The sequence below is a fragment of the Manacus candei genome, unplaced genomic scaffold (genome assembly GCF_025592945.1).
Source record: "Manacus candei isolate 608988 ecotype Guabito, Panama unplaced genomic scaffold, ASM2559294v1 h1tg000034l, whole genome shotgun sequence".
NCBI classification, from domain to species: domain Eukaryota; kingdom Metazoa; phylum Chordata; class Aves; order Passeriformes; family Pipridae; genus Manacus; species Manacus candei.
Window position 1 is genome coordinate 2,208,924 of NW_026138082.1, and position 21,876 is coordinate 2,230,799.

Sequence of the window (21,876 nt, forward strand, 5' to 3'; positions counted from 1 at the left end):
CAATTTGCAGTAGAAAGAATGGACAGTTTTAACTGAACCTTTTCATATTGAATTGCTAAATTTGATATGTCTAGTGGGACTAACAAGTTAGAAAAGTGAGAAAGTCTAAGGGAGATTCCATAAAAAAGTGACACTAAAACGTAGTGCTATACAACTTGTATTACCTAAAGTATCAGAACAGAGAGTTGAAAAAAATTCACATTACAGAAAATGTGTAGCTTTTTAAAAACAGTTTGCACATTTATGTGTTTTTATTCTTATTTTCCTTGTTCTAATAATCTATTCTTCAGTATAGAGCTATGCGTATGGCACCTCACAAAGATAATATGAATATCTTTAAGGTTGGAAAAGACCTCCAAGATCATCAAGTCCCAAGAGCCATCTAAGCTCTCTTGAATTATCCCAGAAGAATGTTCACATACAGCAGTAGTGCTAGTAATGTTTGCATAACTAGCAGTGAGCATCCTCATTCAAAAGTGTATATTATTCTGGTGTTAGCTTTGAGAGTTGTGATGTAGAATTAGTATACCTGTGTCAGATGTTGCCAAAGAAATAAAAGGACATGATTTTGGCCCAGTGTCTCAATAGCAGCAGCTATTTGACACAATACTGATGATGCCCCTACAGAGACTCCGATACTCGAAAAAGTACTTGAAAAAGTATAACTGTTAAGATATTACCAATCAAGATATTGTCATTATCAATAACTGATAAGATATATATCAATCACAATTTCTAGACTGTGTGGCAAACTATATACCAGAGATTTATAAGGAAAAGATTATGCTGAACATAATATGACCTAAGGATATATCATTTCAGTTGCAAGAATTATCATTTCACTGGGCAAAGAGGAAAATATTTTAGTCACTTTGTTTCAATGAATACTGTTATGGGACATTTTTCTTCAAGCTACAAAGTGAAATATAAAAGAAAACATCTCAAAAACTCCCTTCAAAAATTATCCAGTCTGGTCTAGTAGCTATTGATTTGTTGTAGAAACAGGTACAGAAATAAAGTGCAAATCAAAACATTACTTATACCTCCAGATGACTGTTAATCATTGTGTGCCAAAAACCTACAGGTATTTTTATTTCTGTTGTAATCATATGCAGCATTAAAAATTGCTTAAACTACTCTACAAGTTAAAGTATTTCCACAGCTTCACCTTACCTGCAGATCAGAAGAACAAGCTGACACAGAGATGCTATGGGTAAGGCAAGATGCTTCACCATGTTTTAGGCTTGTATATTTTCTTTCCAGTTCTAAGGAAAATAAGCAGATCCTAGCATACAAGAAAAAGTAAATTCCAAAGAAGGAATTTCCACATCACCATAATTGTTTCTTATACAAATGCATATTTTTTTGTTTCTAAAACATAAGAAAGAAAGCAGTCACAGATCTGAAGATGCAACCAATTGCTGAAAATATCAGAATCCTCTCTAAATAGTTGAGACACTCAAATGTGATCTGATCAGCCATATTGCCCTTAGTCACTTGTAAATGATAATCCCTTTCAGTCCATTGTCAGCCTATAAAACTTTTCAATCAACTTCCCTGAGAAACATCATACCAAGAGGACTTTGCAAAAAAGTCAGTAGCACTGAGTGACCTTAAAATAGGAATACATCAGCTGCTGGCCAGATTAATATGCTGGTAACAGCCCAGCACCTGTTAGGGTTTGTTACAATCCACTGGCCAAATACATATTTCTATTAACCCTGCCTTTTTTCCTGCTGCCTCCCAGGGATGATATCACACAACACTCAGCACTTTTTCCTCCAGCAGGGAGGGCATTTGATGGTCACTACACTGTGATATAAAGCAAAAGAAGATTTACTGATACTACCAGATGAATTGCTTGGCTGACCTTCAGGATTTCTTTCAGATGATGTGTACTTCCCCATCAGTAAAAATGTCATTACCATTAACTGTAGAAGTGACAACCACATGGAATAGAAATAAAATCCAGCTTTTTAAAGGAAATATTGTATAGCCTAAAAATTATTGCTCTAGTGCAGCAGGTATCTAATTAACAGGACTGACTAATCACCGTCAATGCTTAAAGTTTCTCAATGAAGACCAGGCACTTTTAACATAATTTTTAAAATTTAAATTATTACTTAAAGTAGTGTTTGCTATCATCCTATCAGCCAGTAACCGCAGCCATACAGTTTAATGTTTAAATGATTTCTCTGTGCAAGGGAGTTTTTGTCAAAGTCCCAGGCAACCTCAAGAGAGATGTCAGATGCCTTTTAGGTTGAAAGCGGCAACACAGTAAAATTTGCATGTTACATAAGGTTTGCTCAGTAACATAGCAATTGCAAAAGGATTAAAAGTGTATCTCTACCATGTGATAGAGTTCTGTCAATGCTGATGCTAACCTGATCTAAATCATCCACATGACATAGAGTCAGGCAGAGCTAAGGTCCTGAAACAATTTGGTAGACTAAGTTCCAGAAATAGGGCATTCATGAGTAAGTAGAACTATCTCTGCTATGCTCCACTGTGCTGTATAGATACCCTCCTAAATCTGACAAGCCCTCAGAATTAAACTGTCTTACTGTTATTCTTAATATTCAGCATGGATGAAATTCAACTGCTAATAAAAGTCAAAGTCACATTCATCCTTATAATGATCTATTTCAGGCCTATGCCCCCAAGATTACTTGCTCTTAATTTGCAAAGAAAAATGCTCTCTATTAGCAAAAGAATCTCTGAATCCTACACTACAAACTCAGAAATAAGTTCTGCAGCTAGTCCTAGAACTGAATAGATCAAACCTCAGTTAGATAAACCTGAAGATGACAGTGATAAGTAAATTGCTGATGTGAAGACAGTGAATTTAGAAAGCCCTTCTGTTAAATGAAAGTACATGTAAGTACATCCATTTATCATAATTACTAACTTCTACTAGGGGAAACGACGTTCTCTGAAGCTGAGAGAAGCTGAACTGTTTAAACTTTTTGGGGCAAAAGTATTTGAAATACCGATATATCAGAAATGCTAGAGGTTAATGTTAACAGGGGCAGAGATTTAAAATAATCTCTTAAGTAAAGGAAAACATGGCCTTCAAAGTGAAAGCACAATTGTTAAGTGAACCTATCCTTAAGTTGTGGTAATCTGTTATTTACCGTAGAGGGAATGTATGCTCTCCATTTATGCAGCTGCTATTGATAAAGCAACACGCATTTTCTGCAAGCCAACCATCACATTCTATGTTAATAAAATTTCTGCTTCATCTTCGATGTAACATAAACCTTATTACAATGAAAGTGAGGATCATGGCACGTGGGGAAAAGACTATGCCTAAAACAATGTATGGCAACTTCTTCCTTATGAACAGACTACAAAAAACAACAATAAGAGGTATGAATAAAATGGTTAATCACTACTTGCAGCCTGGTTACTTGAAAACAGAAGAAAGTCCAAGATGACTTCTTAGTTGCAAACAACATCATGGGTGTAGATAATAAACTCCATTTCATCTCAGGGTACCAACCCACATTGTGCTCATGGGACTTTTGTCACATTTATGGAAATTGATATAATAGAGGGAATAGCGAGATACAGCTCCTATAGCTAATACATATCAGATATTCCTTCCATCAAACCATCATAGTGTTAAGAGATGCTACTGTCAACTCCAGTTAATGTAAATGTTTAAATAACAAGGCACTTTTTTCTGTTTCATTCCAGATGAACAAAGCCACAGGGTCTCTATGTAGGAACACATATCACAGATGTGATCTCTTTTGTTAGAGACTCTAAAAATGAAATCCTGGGTTAAAACTTGGTCTGTATTTACAAATTTAATACATGCTAAGCTTAGACATGGTGTTATTCCTAATGAAGAGTATTAATGACAAAAAGCTAAGGTTACTAAATACAGTCAAAGCATTTATTTGTAAAACCATTTAAAGAAAATAACAAACTGAAAAAGCAAGACCAAAATTATTTACACATTTCCAGAGAGACTACCCATTAAAATGCTGTTTTGCTGCTTAAATGTTACTCTGATGCGTGCTTAGGAGAAGGCCCACATCTAAAACCCCCTGTGCTTGTTAATTCTTCCCACATAAAAAGTGATTTTATGTTGTATAACTTAAAGTACTTCTAGGAAAGGGATTATGTTCCTCTTGGTTTTATATAAGCATGGCTATAGATGTTAAAAGCAATTAGCAAGAAGGCAGTGAGACTTCCTGGGTAATACAAAGGTTTATTGCTTCAGAGGTTAAGATCCTATTCTCTTCTCTTCCCCTGGCTTCTTTCGAAATGCTGGAACTCAAACCAGCATTCAAACTTTCCAAACTTTCCAAAACCTTTCAAACTTTCCAAAAACTTCATTTCTTGAACAATTATGTCCTCATTATTTGTAAAGAAAATATGTAACAATCAAACAGTGCTTTTGTCCTCAAGACTCCTCCACCTTTAAGTTCAAATTCCGATTCTGTTAATTTTACGTTGCTCTTCTTTTAAGCATTGACTTTAATGGGACTACAACTGGGGAATTTTTTCATGTTTCTCAACACTGATTGACTTTTGCCTTCAGGATACATAAAAGTCCTTTTGAAATTGACAGCTTACCAAAGAGTAACATTTACCTGGAGTGGTCAAAATCTTTGTTTTGTAGATATAAGATCAAGGACTAGTCCTTGTCCTAGAATATGTATGACCTATCATTACAGAGACATTACTTTTCTCTACACCCATTGCTACTTCACGCTAGTAAGAGTTTAATCCTATTATAAAGCTAATACACTAAATCCTATTGTAAGGATGAGTTTAATCTTGACTTAGTACATCAATTTGTCTATTCAATACTCAGAACTTTGTGAAATTTTCAGAAGGGCTTATGAAAAAGGTGATTTTCAAGGACAAGCACAGTAGGATTTTAAAGAATTTAAAAACATCTGAGAACAGTCCAAGACCCAACTTTCTATCATTTAGGGAATGAGAAAGGGAAAAAAATGGACCTGGTATGCATTCACTACTGATTCCCTTTACCTTCTTTCTGCATTAATACATCCCTTGAATCAATTCATACTATTTTCCAAGTGTGGTATTATTGACCTGAGGCCTATAGGTACTGGAAAAACTTGAACTTGTTGCTCAAAACCCACAATATTTTGCAAGAATGCCATTTTTATCATTGCAGGATATCCTGAAATTCAAAGGTAAATAAGTCCTAACTATAATTACAGGATCATTATTTTCAGATTTAATATTCCTTTAAAAATCAGACCTAATTCAAGGCAAAAAAGAGTCTGACTCAGAAAAATATGCATAATACTTTTATTAACTGATCTATTCTGTGAAAAAATAAACACACTCTATCTCAAACTATAACTTTAGGATTTGATGACTCTTTTTTTAAAAGCAAGTATGTTTTATACAATTGGAGTCAGATGTTTCCATGGTTTTGTGTAATTCAGTTTACTAATTTAGATCTCAGTTTATTATTCAGATGTTCAATGTTGTAATTGTGCTGTATTTAACTATTGGTCAGTAAAAGAAAGGAAACTTGATATAGTTTATTTTAACAAATACATCATTAACAACTAAGTTTAGCAAAAAGGTTTTAACAAGTAGATTTGAAGATCATAGAATGTATTTATGACTTTGTATGTGACTACACTGAGACAAATAAAAATAATTAGAAGTACACTCTGTTATGAGTGGTATAAACTGTGGATTAAAAAAAATTAAAGCAAAATGGGTTAAAACAAGACAGAAAAAGAAGAAAAACTCCACAAAACTTGTGCAGTGAAATAGAAGGGAGTTCTGTTTCATTCTATCTCCAAAGTTTTATTGATTTTTTTTCTATTTTTACTAGGAATCTGTCAACATTCAAAGTAATCCATTTTCTAATAATGCAGCCTCCTCTCAGGAGGAGGGAAGAAGTGATACTCTCCAAGACTCTTTTTCCATGTTCAGTAATTAATCTTCCAAAGATATCCCACTTTCATCTTCTCACACTCTTCCTGAGGTTCTTTGCTGCAAGAGGATTGGGGAACATATTTTGGGCCCCTGTTCAAATTCCCCAATGGGCCCAGCATCAGATTCTCCCTAATAAATAAGCCAACCTCTTGGAATCACTTCTAAAAACGTTTTCAAAAGTTCATTACGTAAGTTATCGTCTGTCTCATGTTGCTCTAACCTCGTGATACAAATGTCAGCATGCTGTTGAATAGGTCATGTCCAATCTTTTCCTTCATCATATGGCTGGACAAGAAGGGACTTACACAATCACGCACTGTAAACATTTCTGCTACAGCTGAAGCAACCAGAAGACTAACTTGTCTACTCTATTTATAGTATTTCTAATTATGTGTGTATTAAATAGCAGTGGCACTTAATATGTGCTTTAGAATAACTTCCTTTTCCACTGACAGTGTTTTTTTCCAAGCTGACTCCAATTATCTCAAGAAGCTGGGCTTGACATACTAACATACCACTCACACATATGCTTACGACAGTCTTGGGATAGTAATGTTATTCTGCCTAGAGACTGGCAACTTTTTAGAAGAGATTTTCAGATAGCAGTCCAGGTAACCTAGAGAACTCATGAGCATATGCAATATAAATTCAATGAATGTCTTTCTTCTCCTTTTTTCTAGTTACACCAGTGTAGGAGAGCTACAGGGCTTTGCTCACTATCACTACTGTTGTTAGTAGTCTTTCAATCTTTCAAAATACAATTTTGATATTCACTGATACGATTCCATTCTGCCTATCGCAAAATTCATTGGATCATTAGAGTTCTTGTTCTTTTTAAATATTATCTTGCAGACTAATGTGAAAGATTTTTGACATAATCATTAAAATCTAGACTGAGTTTTGGTAAGAGAGTAGGGGAACCTGGGAAAAAAAGCTATTTCAAAATGATGGCAGCAAGAGATTAAAACAAAAATCTCCTTTGTAGAGGTAATAGTTACAAGGTTTGATGTACTACTTTTTATTTAAATTTGCTATCAGAAATTAAATAGCCAGAATAAACTAGTAATTGCTCAGAGCATGTTAAATTCTGTCATGTTACATAATAATAATATCAATTAATTTAAGTGGGATTATATAATACCACCAATTGACAATTGAAGATTTAATCATCTGCATCCAGTATTCCTTCATACATTTTTTTAAAAACTTTCAGTACCAATAGTGGTACTGTTGTTGCCATTTTACCTCTTCCAGAAAGAAATTATTAGAAGGTAATTTTGCTCCGAAAAACTGGGGTGTAAAGGAAAGAAAGCAGAGAAGAAAGGTGTTACCTTCCATTCATAGTCAGACATAGTAAAAATAATTTAGTTCATCTTTAACTACTTGGCAACTGTACCTTTAAACATTACAGTCACCTTGTTTGAACAGAAGATTCCTTTCATGGCACTGCAGTGGAAAAACGTGTATTTACATTTTGAATCCTAAGAGTCTCAGTGTTTTCCTAAGGAAATACTTTTTGATGGCATCATTCTTCATGTTGTTTCCTTATTTCAGAGAGACTTGCTCCCAGTGTGCAAAAGACTCATCAGCATCTGGTAAAGTTATTTTCCTATTTTTGTGGAAACAGGCCAAAATCTGCAGTAACAGTTACTAATTCTGTAATAATGAAGTAACTGTTTCCTGGAAATTTACAAGTTTAATATTATTTTAAAGTAAATATCTAAAAAGTAATATTAAAATGTAGAAAACAGAATTCATTGCATTACTCCTTTAAAAGATCAGAAATGTGTGTACTGAAGGAAACATTATTATGTAGCATTATTATTTAGTAGATAGAAAGTCATACTACATACTTGGCCCCTTTTTCTAGCCTTTATGGCTACATCTAAAATGCACTACAAGTGAAGGTCTGGGTCCATGATGAGTTACAGGCCCGCCTGACACATTTTTTTAGCATGAACAGCTAAGAAAACTGAGGGTTATTTCAGAGATCACCCCGAAAGTGGAAAGATCAGGTTTATGCCACCCTGGTTCACAATTTGTGGTGTGGATTGGGCAGACTTGCCACGCCAAGCCATGCCCCGCTGCCTCTCTGCATTTCCACTGGGACACAGAGATATCATGTTGTTGTAGGGTCCCTTCTACAAGGCCTATAAGGTTTTCTATTGTGAGGGGCAAAAGGAACCGCTGAGTAGCCCAAAGCAAGGCTGCTTCTGGGGTTGCACACATCCCTGCAGCTGAACAAGGGTCAGTATAGCACACATGCTTGCTGACCACGTAATATCAGTGTGGGTATGGTTTATATCAGCATAGACGGTAGACAAGATATCAAGTAGATGCGACAAGAGCGTAAGCAGGGAAAGTGGGAATGTGGGAAAATGTTTTACTTCTCCATCATTATTGTCCACCAGAAGTTAATGAGAGGGACAGCAACAGAAACCAGATCTCCTACATTTCTGCCCCATGCTAGACCTATCCCCTGCTTCTCTCTCTCTCTTGTATTTTTTATCTTGTTGAGGGTGGATTTGTTGATTTAGAAATATCTTCAGCCCTACTGCAGATAAGCTGAGGCTCACAGACTACACCGAAGTATTTTGCTTGAACTCTAGACCTCACTGGGGCACATCTTCCTTTTATTGTATTACTGTCTCCTCTCTTACCATAAAAAGAATGAAAACGTACACTAACCATTTTAATTGGTTTACAGGGCTCATGATGACTTTGACAACTGATGTATGTTTGATAACTACATGGCAGTCATTTATTAATGTTTTGGTCAACATTTCTCCACATTTCATTCCAGGAAATCCTTCTATTCAATCCCAGTCTCCAGAGGTGGATGAGCTGGGTGTGGGTACAGTTTGCTGATCTTACCACGGTTTTGCTTATGCTGCAAACTGATGATCTGGGAGAAAACTCTTCTAAGAATACTAAAAATATCACTCATCTTGGGCTTTTTAGCTTCTTGATGTTCTTGCTTCTCTCTCTTTTTTTGGTATTTTTCTCTTATCCTCTCTCTACACGTACACATAACTGCACAAACACCACTACACCCATTTGGAGAGTTCCCTCATCTCACATCTCCTTACTTCTGCCTTCGACAATCCTGTATTTTACTCCAGCCATAATATTCGAATTCACTCTGCCCACATCCTAAGATTAGTACCTTCCCGGTATTATCTCCCATGAAGGCCAGTCTCTCTCTCTGGATGTGAACATAGAGGGGTGAAGAGCTGGCAGGATGTAAAATGCAAATCCTTATGTACTGCATAGATTTTAAGGACAGACGATGCAGTCTAGACAGATGTTGCAACCCATCTCAGCAGTGCCAGCCCAATATTCAGATGGAAGAACACTGGGCAGTCATTTCATGGGATCATTGTGAGATTTCTTCTCATAAAATCCATGGTAAGGAACACTAGAAATGAAGAAATAATCTATTTATAAATACATCTCAGTGTATATAACTCTCAAATACATACTCTCTTTAGACTAGAATTTTTGTTTAGTCGTAAGAAGACTTTAAGGCAAAAAAAGATCTTGTAAAAATTTTCACTTTGAATTTAACATGTAGAGTATTTTACAAATTTCAAGCCAAAAAAAAGGGAAGTGATATTGTTTGGTTTGGTGTTTTGTTTTGCTTTGCTTTTTTTTTAATCCATCTGCACTCACAGTTCTAGGAACAGAAAACATATGATCAGAAACAATAAATAAAATAGGAAGCTTTAATTTTCCCATAAGTTCTGGCATATATTTTCTTCACAGAGGATTCTCATTTATCTCCCACTTCAGGAAATCACTGATTTACAAACATTCGCCATGGGACTGGTGGGAACACAGAGCACATGGAGTTATACTTCCATTTAAAAAGCAGACCCCTTTTTTGGACTATATACTAAGTAAGCAGTGTCCTGATGACACAGCAAAATAAACAAACTACCTAACTTCCTGCCATACTCTGCACTGGCTAAAAGTCTCTTCCAAGGCTCATGTCTGTAAAACTCTTAGAGCTGTTTAAAAATACTGTGGTTTTTTGGATGTTTTGTGGGAGGTTTGGACTTTGGTTTTTTCTGATAAAAATTTTTGTAACTCATAAGTATTAAAAGTTCTTTGTGTTGCCAGACAGTTGCCAGACACAAAATCTTTAATACTGCTGAAAATTTCATGTAGCGAAGTCCTGAGAGTAAGAATCATGCTTAATTGAGAGCAAAGAGAATTTTCTGCAAAGGCAGATATTTGCAATTTTAATTTTCATTGACGGACTTTGAATAAAGGAATGGCAATCTAAGAGTTTAAGAAAAAGAACCTGTGTGTAATGTAATGGTTAATACAGGTTGTCTTTGCATATGGCCTACCTGTTGCATCTTCTTTCTGCTTCCCAATTCAGACACTTTGCTAAAAGAGATTATATTGTGCCATTTAAAGAAGATACCAAAGGCAGCATTACTGAGTTTAGAGCTAAAAATCTACAAAGGATTACCAGGTAAGCAGCAATATATTATCTGTATTAGAGCACCTGGATTTACATGAGAAAATTTACAGAGAAGCCTAAATTTTAGTTTTATTATGTATCTGGTTATGATTTCATATGGCTCAAACATGCTGGAAATTCCCCCTCCAAAATGCTCATAATCCTGTAGTATTGCAGCAAATGAACCATCTTAAAATCACTAAGAGTGAAAGTGCTGTTCAGCAGTACACTCACGATATGTTGATATAGCAATTTAAACTGCAGCACATATAGTCTAACTAATAAATTTGAACTGATGAAGTCAAATCTATACCCTAAATACCACCTGAGAACACCGTTGTATTTTACTAAATAACTCTTCCATGTAAAACACAAGTATGATACTCAGAACAGACATTAGAGACCATGAGTTTTTGCTCCTAGAGAAATGCTAGTAAACTGCTAACGATTCCTGATTCTCATAGTTTTCTTCTTGACTCAACAGTTCTTGAATTTTTCCCGCACACTTTCATTAAATGCAATGAAAAATATTCTCCTTTACTTTCCTCAAGTCTCTGATTAGGATTTTATTACAGGTTGTGAAAGTAGTCAATATAAAAACCTTTAAGCAGATAAAATCACTGACCAAAACTTTGTACTTCCTGTAAAAGTGCTTTAAGCAGTAACCTATAGTGTGAAAGATGGGTACTACCAGCTGGGCCTCTGGCCATGTATTAAAATAAACATGAGCCCTACCCAGGTACTTTTTAAAGCAAGACTTTAGAGATCTGCTCTGAGATTTGCACCTCCACGGAATAAAGAAATCCTTTTGAAAGCCCAGAGTAGATTATGTCTGGGCTCCAGAAAGGGGAAACATTCAAGAAAGGTGTCTACTTCTAGCAGTTCCTTTTCTAGCATTCCTACCACTTTTTTAGTCTTAGGCAGGGCCTGTTGATTTTCGGCAATCACATTCTTAAAGTATTGCAAGTTTTGAATTTTGTTTTGATGCACTCCATTCCCGGAAACACTGCAGAAGGAGACATGTTGCTAATTCAGCGTTCTGAATCACCAAGAGAAAGGAACTGAAAAAAGATCAGGTTGCAGACAGGTGTAACCTTGGCCTGTGCAGATACTGTATTCACCAGAGAAGAAGCTTAAAGCATGGGTGGGCTCACCTCCAGATGGTGAAGTACCTTCATCTTGTCTAGATTCACTAATCATTTCCTGTGATTACTGCACTGAAGTATCTTCAAGACGAAGAAGTTTCACCATTGCGGCAACTAGGAGTAGCTTTCCTCAGTATGGAAAACTTTTGCTATCTGACAACTGAATTGTGATTGAGAATGATCTGTTTCACCCAAATTTGAAAATCCCGGTAACAATTGTAAATGGAAAAGTTTTTTTCCAATCTTGTAAAACTAGTGAAAAACAAAATTAATAATTTGAGGACATGTATATATGACTTATGTTTTCTTTAAGAAAAGATCTTGAGTGGAGTTTTTAAAGTGTCTCAAATCAGCGGCAGCAGTACAATTTTGCTTCTGTTACTGATTTATTCACAGGAAATGGCTTTACAGCATAGCAACACACCACAGATAGGATAATTAGGTACTGTGTTTTGGGCTCTCACAGTAGGTTTTCCTCTAATATACTAAAAGAGGAATATTTTAAACAAAACATTTCAGAAGCCTTCAACATCTCTTAACATCCGGAATAATAAACCGTCTTGCTACCTTTGCACAATCTGTAAATCCCCAGTATCTGCAGGAAATCCACAAGAAAAACCTCACTTACGCACATATTCACCGCAGCAAAATCACATGGTCGGCAAGGTGAAAATAATAACTGAAGCCTGATGCAGCTGAAATAAATATGAAATATAAAAAGACAAGACAACCTACTCCTCAGCATTATTTTTCCTAAAGAAAGTTTTATATTATGAATATAATCTACACACATAAACATATCATTACAATAAACAAATTTTACAATTATTTTAATGTGAATTTTAAAAATTGTTGTAATGTAAAATGTGTATGGACTGGAAGGACATAAGCGCACATTTAGTCACTCTGTGATACTATTGTCCTTTATGTCAACAGAAATCTGTGCTGGTTCAAACTTGTCTACTCTGAAATTGATGCTTGGCCTTTTATGTTTAAAATCTACACATAAATCAATGTATATTCAGAACTGCATATTTTATAAAGAAATGACTAGATCTCTATCAAGAAAATCAGACACCTTATTTTAATTTAATGCATACCTCACTAAGTGATATGTTTGGACAAATATTTTTAGTCAAAAAAGGAAGTTCAGTTTGTTGAGTGCCACTGTACAATACTTCTTTCTTTACAATATAAAATACTTATATCAGAGCTTTTTAGCCAACATATGTACAAAAAGCATGTAGTTAACCTCAGAAACATTAACTTCAGGCACATTAGTCCTTAATTCTGAACAAAAATATATCACAAAACTAGGGAGGGGTGAACCACTGCTGTCCAAACAAAAGCCAAATAGGAACATTTTTGGGGCTTTGCAAAGGTTACTAAATTTGCTTGTTTGTTTTCTTTCAGTTTTATGCACTGTAGCACTTCCTAGGTTCAGGCTCAAATATCATACAATGCTAAGAGAAAAGCTCTTCCTCTGCTACTGTATTTCTGGTCTGATGAGAAACAGGAAATACCAGCAGTCTCATGAGAGTGCCTGTTCTCTGCAGATCCCCAGTTCAAATGGGGATCATTACACAAGCCCATCTGAGTCTGAAAACTTTTGAAATTGGCCTGTTTCTAAGTAGGACACAAAATATCCTGGTATAATTTAGTAGTTTCATCCTTTGAAAACACATATAAATCTGAAGTGAAACAATACTGTTTATCTGACATGGCTACAACAAAAATTAAGTCTTAATAAACATTGAATGGAAATATTTCCAACTCTATATACAGATATTCAAAACATGCTTTAACAACCAAATAAAAGCAAGCCTTTTAAAACAGGGGTTCATGTCTTTACTTTGCAATAGCTTTAAGGGACTAGGTTTTCACAGGCTGTATAGTCACCTTTCCTGATATGCAGAATCCTTCAAATTTTACCATTAAGGATACAAAAGCCCCTCAGCCCCTCCAAACTACAGTTTTCAAATCCTTGATTGAAAGTTCCAAAACGCAAAAGGTATTCAATTTCAGTTAACAAAAAGAAAATTAATGAGCAGAGTAGCTACACAGTGGTGCCAAAAGTAGTGCTGACAACAGCCAACAGCAGTTGCTTGGAGTATAAAACAGACAAACACAGTGATCCTTTCTCTAGAAAGGATTTTGGCAATCTAGTAAGGGACCTTCTGAGACCGAAGGTGTATTTGGGACATTATGTTTACTGGCAATATAAATCTTAAATTTCATTTTGAAAACAATCATATTTTTGGCCTCAAGATCTTGGGGCTATGAGTCCAACAACTTAACCATGCATTGTGTGAAAGAGCGCTTCCTTTGTTTCCTTGTTAGAGTTCCTGTGTTACAAAGTACATAATGATTCCTTACATGCCTTCTCCATTATTTTATTATGCTTTTTCCTCTCAACTCACCTCTTGTCTTTTTCCACACCAGAGTATTTCTCCTAATCTATTAACTCCCTGTGTTCTATACTCCTTACCAGCATTTTGTACTTGGTTATCCTAATATTTACTTTTTGGAATGAGGCAACTGGGACTGTACATAATGTTCAATACGTGAGCATATCCTGGATTTATTTAGTGGTGTAATGACTCTGTTTATTTTACTCTCTGTTCCTTTCCTCATTCTTTTCTTGGATTTGGCTGTAATATCCAAGCTGATGTTTCAGAGGCCTGCCCAAAGAGTCCATGATAGTTTTCCTTCAAAGGATGCTCATTCAAAATTGATTGCTTTGCAGACATAATTAAGGTTTCCCTTCAACCTGGTACATTATCGATATTAAGACTCATGCATCATCTTTTTACCCACTGCTAAGGATTACAAAGTGCTTTGGCAACTAGCCCTAGTTTTGGCCATCCTGAACAATTTTTGATTGTTGGAAAATTTCTTCATATCCTTGTCCTACTGCTTTTTTTAGTCTCTTTATGAATAGCTGAACACTTTTCCTAGCACATACTTTTGTGAGACTCCAGTGGAAATCCTGCAACACCATGAGAACTTACTCATATTTTGACCACTACTTTATCCTTGAAAGAATATCTTTTTCTTTTCTCCTACAGCAGTTTAGCCTCTTCAAAAACCATTGTAAAGGACTTGATGAAACCTTTTTTTGTAAATAAAAGTACGCTTAACTCATCACGCTTAACTCATCATGTTGACTCTTTCTAAGAAACATAATACATGAGCAAGAGCAACTTGTCTCTACAAAAGCCATCTGGGTTTTGGCATTGTTTATTAGTATTGAGTATTCATTCTATTTATTATTAAAATTTATAAAGATATGGCTGGTAATAAAGCCAGACAGAGCCTGTAAGTTGCCAGAGCACTCACGGTCTTTTAAAGTTTGCTACTATATTTTCCTCCTTAATGTCCTCAGATACAGTAACTGCTACAAATAGCAGTTACACACATTTCTTATTTAACTATTTTAATAGTTGAGCACTTTTAAAACTCCAGAGTGGCTCCAGTAAGCTCATTATTCTCACCCATCATTTTACAAAACATTTTAATTTCTTTTAAATACAGTGACAGATTGGCAAAAAAAAATGAAGGAATATACCCTGCAGGTTTCCTATCTAATCCTATTCTCGTACAGAGCTGCATCTTCCCATGGTTTCTTGATGGCACCCACACTAGGGACGAGATTTGGTATGGATTGCTTAGTAAAACTGTTTTCTATGACTGCCAAACATGAGGATGAAAACTCTCACAAAAGCAGCTAGCCAAGGTCTTAAGAGAACTAGGTATCTTTAAGAAAAAGACCAAGCTGCTCTTGAATGACTGGTGAAAGAAACATGGGCCATGGAGAGCTGCAGTGAAGCAGCAAGTACAGACAAAGGCTTCTATCCCGTCCACATCCTACTGAAAGTGGAAGAATCACTAAAGGTAGACAGCAGTACCAGATAAATACAGTTATAAAGGCAGCTCTTTACAATTCTTAAGAGCTTTGTAATTGCGGCTGATGTTCAAATAATTTGATGCAATTTTTTTCAGTCATAAAGAGGTTTGGCAGGAAGAAATTAGAACATACAAAGCTCCTCACCAGATCAGAAGAGGTGATCAGACTAGAAGCTGTGATTACTATCCTTCTTTCAGTAGTGCTCAGCTGATCTGCTGCAGATTCAGAGTAAAAGATTATAGTGAAGTGCAAAAATTTTACCTCTTCTTACTTTTCTAAATCTCATCTAAGTTTGGTTTTTTTCATATTGTCAGTCTATACTGTCTTGAATCCTCATTAATTCTAGACTATTCTGCCTAGTGGAAATCCGTTCTATACAGTAAATTTCACTTCTGTGATTATTTTTTATCTATTTTAAATATACTACCTTAAAATGCCATTAGTATACCATGAGAGAAGATATACAAATATATAACTATCTCACTGATTTTATCTAAAGTGTCTTAAATCTATTAAGTTTACATGTTAAATTTCAGTCAATCATTATATATTTCATATAATTTTAATTTCACTCCCGGATTTTTTTTCAGCTCTGTTCAGAACAAGACATATCAATACAGCATGTTCTACAGCAATTTGTATTCCCCAGAAATACTAATGAATATAAATAAGTATAGATTACAAAAAAGCCTCTGAACATTTCTACCTCAGGGTTTTATAGGGTCCACTGTTTCAATATTTTTTATGAGATTAAGAAAAAAAATGGAATCTGGATGATTGTTTTCAAATTAGACCTTTGAAATATTCACCTCTGCTTCTATGCACCACCTTTCCCTACTCTCTACTCTCTTACTGGTCCATTTTTTTCATTTTTCTCCTATTCATGTTCATGTTTGACATTGTTTCCACTCCACAAACACGCATTTAGCTTTTCACAGTGTAGTTTTTTCTGTCACTTTATACAAGTCTTACACAAAAATGCAATTCTAAAGACCTTTTTAAAACACTGCTACAGACTGCCATTTTAACAGCATCATCTGTCATCCTAATAATGTCCCTGGTGAAAGATGGCAGCAGCACATATCCCACCCTGTAAGAAATCCTGTCAGGCAGTCCTGATAAGGTCCTTTCAGCTGCAGACTATTCAGACTGTATTAGAAACAGTCCAATTAGGCCTACATACTGTCAATATTCCCCTGACCCCTGTAGGCTGCGGAACTGCAGGCAGGTTTCCCCTGACTGCTCTAGAATATTTCCTGTACATAGTTTTTCTATATGTCCCCCAGGTCAGACTTCCTAGACCTTCCAGGCAAGGGCTGACAGTACACACATCCTCCCTTCAGCCTCTGGGGACTCTGGTGTTACAATTCATCCTTCAAGAACATGTGAGATTGAGCCATTATCTGCATATGCCTCCTTGTTGTATATGATTTCTAAATTAATTTTGGGCATTCTTTCAGGTGAGATCATAGGACTCTCAGGAGACAACAATCCAGTTCAAACCCATCCTGAATACTGCCAAGAGTTTCTCCTCCATATCATGGGATATGCCTTCTATGCAGCGCACTTTCCTCTTCCATGAGTGCCTATTATAATAAAAATATTATCTCCGTTTTTTCTGCCTTTCCTAAGCTTCCTGCCTGAACGCTTCAGTGCATAAGTCAACACAGGGTGTGACAGGCTTCTGCAATTATGGTTCTAAAATGGCACTCTCTGCAACCCATCCACCTCCTTACACAGCTGCTTGAAGGTGGTGTCTTGGCTGGTCCAGTTCATACAGGGAGGTAGCTAACATCCTGCTGTACCTCCGCCGCCTGGAGTATTGCTTTTGAAGGTCTGCTGTCCTTAATGGCTAAACACGCTGGGCTGAGGGCAACTGTCAAAAGACAGTGTAGATAAAACTTTTTAGCTGCCCCTCCACCCATCCACTGGAGCTTGCCAGCAGTTTGGTTTTTAAGCTTCTGCATTAGATTGTCATTTCTTTGTCCTCCTTTCTGGGAGATTTCCACATTCAAACCACCATCCCCAGCAGAGCTCTTGGAGAAGACTGACTTCATGAAGGATGTCACTATCTCATTGTTGTAAGTCTGGACAATTCAAGCTTTTTCATCGCTGTAGGCAAAACTGAATATAGAGGAGGCAGAGCAACTGCCTTAGGCTCCATATCCCACGCTATCACCACTCTGCTAGTCCACTGGCAACACAGTCTCTCCTTTCAGTTGCAAGGAGTGGAGATGAGGACCATGCAGAACAGAAGTGAGTATGCACGTTACAGGGCTACCAGCACCCATTAATATGGATTTTGCTTCAGCTGCTCAATGAGAACCTTGTCGACGAGAACTGCTCTGCAGCTGTTATTGTCACTTTGAAGTAACAGCATTTCAAAATTGAACTACGACTGCAGACCAAGAAGAGGAGAATTCCTCTCATTCGTTTATTTAAGGATATGATTTGGCCACTCCTCTTAGTCTGTCTCTGCAGACACCAACTCTTGTTTGACCGTGCTTATACCCAGCCAGAGTTTCAGTGTCCTCCCATCTGCATCTGAGGGACTGGAGCTTGATAGTTCTGCGCTGTCTACATCTGACATAGGAGCCTGACAGCATCTGGCTGAGTCCATGCACGTGAAGAAGTTCCATTACATAGTGATTCATGAGCAGTAGTTCTTCAAATTGCAACAGCACTTCTTACAACAGATAAAATGTAAAATCCAGTGCTAAAAGCAGCAACACAGTGAGGATAATATTATTATTTTATTCAGTACATAGATGGTACTATGCTGTGTATTACTAATACTGCAATGAACTGAGCAGTAGGCAGAACACATGCTTAGGTAGAAAAGAGTAGATTTTTGAATTTAAATACATAACCTGTAAATCTGAATTTTAATCCCTGGAACTCTTTCTCAAAGCTGAACAGAGCTAATCACAGCGGCTTCAAGTTTTGGTTTCTTGTAGTTTTGTTTATTGGGGATCTTTTTTGATAGTAAAACCATGAAAATTGGATGGCAGAGAAAAAATATCAGTCTCAGTCTACAGATCTTCTCAACACTCCATGTTTGCCTCTAAGGATACCTATTTATCATCATCATATGTATTACATTGAGATCAAGGGATGATAATGACAGAAGACTAGAAAAATGCAGGCAATATTATCTGTAATTTATTTGGTGGATAAAAGATCATAAGAAAAAAGACATACGAGGAGATGCTGTTTCCTTATCTTTTGCATATCAACCCACTTTCTGTCAGAAGGTTAAATTTTGCGAGAAGTGCATTAAAAGCAACTTTGTAAAAACAGCTAGCATTTCTTAACTAACCTTGGGGACTCTTCAGTAAATTATAATATCCAGTAGAAGACATCTTTCTATTAATAGATATAAAAAAATCTATTTTTCCTAGCATGTGTGTGCCACATATGGAAGCAATTTCCTGTTACAGCACTATCTTTTACATTGTATTTATTATCCCTTTAATAGGAACAGATCTGTAGCATGATGAGACATATTAGCATGGTCATACAGGCATCTCCCTATCAGGTGACAACACTATTTTTCACTGCAACTTATATGAAATAGACAGCATTTCATTCTTCAAAAGAATTTTTGGTAATGAATGTTAGCTATTTAATATATGTATAATCTTTAAGTTTTGTAAATATTTGCCAATTATTCTCATTGGCAAACAAAGGCTAATCAATTAAACCGATATAATTTAAAACTAGAGTGTCAGTCAGAAATAGAATGGAGAGTTCTCTTTTATCTTATATTGCCATGACTTTCAATACTGTCAGCCTTTACGATCAGTTTGTGTCTACTGTTTCATTTGTGACACACTCTTTAAGAGATCCCCAAAGCTGAAGATAAATAAAATAAAGTAACTTTAGAGTATTACACTTTCAGACAAAAATGCGTAGAAGAAAAAAACCCACAGCTTTCCAGGAGGGAATTTATTTAGTACAAGTCACAAGATGGTCAAAAATAATGTTATAAACATATTTAATAATGATTTATTTATACAAAATAAGGTACTTGAACAACCTTATAACAACACACAGCAGAATAAACAGTAACTATTCTGGGAAAAGTGAGGAGGTGGATAGTCCTGATCATGTCCCTCTGCACTTCTGCTGGCTTGGCTGTGTCTGTCAAGTGAGGGGGTTGCAACGCTACTGGTGCACAGTATGGTTGCAGATGCAGATACACAGACAAACCTGTACCTAGGCTGGAAGATCGTACTTGCCTGAATGGAGGAGGAAAGCAGGAAAAGTTGCCTCATGGAACAAAGCAGTACTACTCAAAGTGCTACTACTGTGTGAGTAGCACTCACACAGTACTACTAACATAGTAGACGGCTGCAGTAAATACACTGGCAAAGGATGACCCTTTAAATCCGAATGAGATGATGCTTGTGCTTATGAAGTAAATAGTAAAAATACAGTACTACCTATACCCTTAGAAAAAGGATACAGTTTGGAAAAAAGGAAACTGAGGGAGATATTTCTAACTGTAAAGAACATGATTTTATGCATTTAATCACTTAATAGTAAAGAGATTAAGAAAAACTTACAGGACTTCAATAAAGCACTAAGGTCTCTTCTGTGAGTATTCTTATGGATAATTAAATGGCATATAAAAAGGAAAGCAGGTCATTGGAGTACTTCTAAAAATCAACAAACGCTCTAAGTCCAGAACACACAGTTTGTCTATAAATTATTACTAGCAGGCTGCATCACATTCTTTCTCATAAACTTGCACATTACAGAGCCAATTTTAGGTTAATTGTGAAGTTTGAGGCAAATGCAAAAGCATTTCAGTTGCTGAGAAATGTTTCCCTTCTAAACTAAACAAAAAATCAAACAACAATAACAACAACAAAAAACCACCAGAACAAAAAAGGAAGGGAAGAGAAAAAAGAAGCATCTCCGGAGGTTCACTGCTAGCTAGTTTCTGGTTTGTGTCAACTTGTTTATATCAGCTGCTGATTTGCGTCACTGGCTTGGCTTTGTGGTTTTATCTGGGGCCTGATGGACACCCTGGTGCATTAAGAAATTCACCACAACAGTACAGCATGTTAAGATCAGATAGCACAACCTAATGTTATTTTCTTAAGCACATACACCACACACAACCCTACCAAGAAATTACTGCAGGCAGCTAAGACAGGCAGACTGTAGGTCTGATGCAAAACAGTTTTAAATTCAGATAGTGAGTAAAATGTCCATGTAGTACTCAAAAATTGCATACTACATATTTTTAAGGGTACCAAAAGTTGTACATATATTTTCCAAAGGGTTTGTGTTTCTAGGAATCAAAATACCTTCCATGTCTTCACTTCTAAATTTTTAGTAGAAGCATCCTGAGCCACTGTATATTTACTGTGCTGGGAAATTTTTTACTTTGAGACGTAAAACATTATTTGATTTATGGCTTGAATTAGCTCATTGGAAATTAACAATTATAAATGCTGAATATTTTAGCTTGACCATGCAGAATATTGGCCACAACATAACTTAGATGTTCTGCCTAAAATATACATACTTTATAATACATTTACAATATATAGGTTGCCCATACAGAAGTCAAAATTACACTTGAAGCTTCATGCCCATGTTTAGATGACACACATTCACTCATACAGAACTGCCTAATGAAAATGCCTATCTAACTGAACACTGCAGAAATGAGTAAAAGGTAGTGCATGATGCCTTCCTGCTATTCCAGATGTATATAGCTGGAAATTTTAAATAGGGACTTCTGAGATTCTGAGGGCAGATTTCAATAAGACTAATAATCTTTTACTTCAGCTGACATTCTGCTTCACATTTTCTGCTTTCCAGCAGAAAACCTCACCATTCTTTCTACTTTTGTGATAGGTCATAGAAGGTCTAGTGAATAAACAAATAGAATACACCTTAACAGATATATTTCATTAGACAAAATAAGTTGTTTTCAAACCCATGTTTGCTTTATGCAAACTTCCTATAAAGAAACAGTGAAAGTAACTCCAGGAGCCTCAAAATATTCCATGAGCATGTTCCTGAAATAAAACATGTTTTTCTGTTTAAAAATTACAAATTTTATCAAATTTGTGTTAAAATACTAACATTACTTCCAGTATAAACATTACAGTTGAAATCTTTTGATCCATCTGTTTTACTTCTCTTTTTCTTTCTGAGAATTTCAAAATATTTGGCTGTTGCCCAATTGGAAATGAAGTCAGATTTTGAAATCTCAAGTTCTTGAGTAAAGTAGAATGATTATCCCCTAGACTGTTCTGATAATGTACCATATGTTAGATTGAGGAGTTGTAGTTCTAGAAACTACACGATGAGTCCAGGAAGTTCAGCAGTTTGCATGGCAGTTCTAGCAGACAGGGTGAACAGGAAGACCTCCTCTCAGACCTCAACGGGAG